This window comes from Oncorhynchus clarkii, unplaced genomic scaffold (genome assembly GCF_045791955.1).
Source record: "Oncorhynchus clarkii lewisi isolate Uvic-CL-2024 unplaced genomic scaffold, UVic_Ocla_1.0 unplaced_contig_12808_pilon_pilon, whole genome shotgun sequence".
Classification (NCBI taxonomy): domain Eukaryota; kingdom Metazoa; phylum Chordata; class Actinopteri; order Salmoniformes; family Salmonidae; genus Oncorhynchus; species Oncorhynchus clarkii.
In genome coordinates this window covers 60,088-61,381 of record NW_027258182.1, presented here as the reverse complement: position 1 = coordinate 61,381, position 1,294 = coordinate 60,088, and positions in this window count along the sequence as shown.

The window sequence follows — 1,294 nt, the reverse complement described above, 5'->3', positions numbered from 1 at the left end:
TCCTCTACCATCCCAGTCTCAGGTACAGGCTTCCCTTCCTCTACCCTCCCAGTCTCAGGTACAGGCTTCCCTACCTCTACCATCCCAGTGTCAGGTACAGGCTTCCCTTCCTCTACCATCCCAGTCTCAGGTACAGGCTTCCCTTCCTCTACCCTCCCATTCTCAGGTACCGGCTTCCCTTCCTCTATCCTCCCAGTCTCAGGTACAGGCTTCCCTTCCTCTACCATCCCAGTCTCAGGTACAGGCTTCCCTTCCTCTACCCTCCCAGATACAGGCTTCCCTTCCTCTACCCTCCCAGTCTCAGGTACAGGCTTCCCTTCCTCTACCATCCCAGTCTCAGGTACAGGCTTCCCTTCCTCTACCATCCCAGTCTCAGGTACAGGCTTCCCTTCCTCTACCATCCCAGTGTCAGGTACAGGCTTCTCTTCCTCTACCATCCCAGTCTCAGGTACAGGCTTCCCTTCCTCTACCCTCCCATTCTCAGGTACCGTCTTCCCTTCCTCGATCCTCCCAGTCTCAGGTACAGGCTTCCCTTCCTCTACCATCCCAGTCTCAGGTACAGGCTTCCCTTCCTCTACCCTCCCAGGTACAGGCTTCCCTTCCTCTATCCTCCCAGTCTCAGGTACAGGCTTCCCTTCCTCTGTCCTCCCAGTCTCAGGTACAGGCTTCCCTTCCTCTACCATCCCAGTCTCAGGTACAGGCTTCCCTTCCTCTACCCTCCCAGTCTCAGGTACAGGCTTCCCTTCCTCTATCCTCCCAGTCTCAGGTACAGGCTTCCCTTCCTCTACCCTCCCAGTCTCAGGTACCGGCTTCCCTTCCTCTATCCTCCCAGTCTCAGGTACAGGCTTCCCTTCCTCTACCATCCCAGTCTCAGGTACAGGCTTCCCTTCCTATATCCTCCCAGGTACAGGCTTCCCTTCCTCTACCCTCCCAGTCTCAGGTACAGGCTTCCCTTCCTCTACCATCCCAGTCTCAGGTACAGGCTTCCCTTCCTCTACCATCCCAGTCTCAGGTACAGGCTTCCCTTCCTCTACCCTCCCAGTCTCAGGTACAGGCTTCCCTTCCTGTACCTGATACTGGGTGGGTAGAGGAAGGGTACAGGCTTCCCTCCCCCTTCCCCTACCATCCCAGTCTCAGGTACAGGCTTCCCTTCCTCTACCATCCCAGTCTCAGGTACAGGCTTCCCTTCCTCTACCATCCCAGTCTCAGGTACAGGCTTCCCTACCTCTACCATCCCAGTGTCAGGTACAGGCTTCCCTTCCAATACCATCCCAGTCTCAGGTACAGGCTTCCC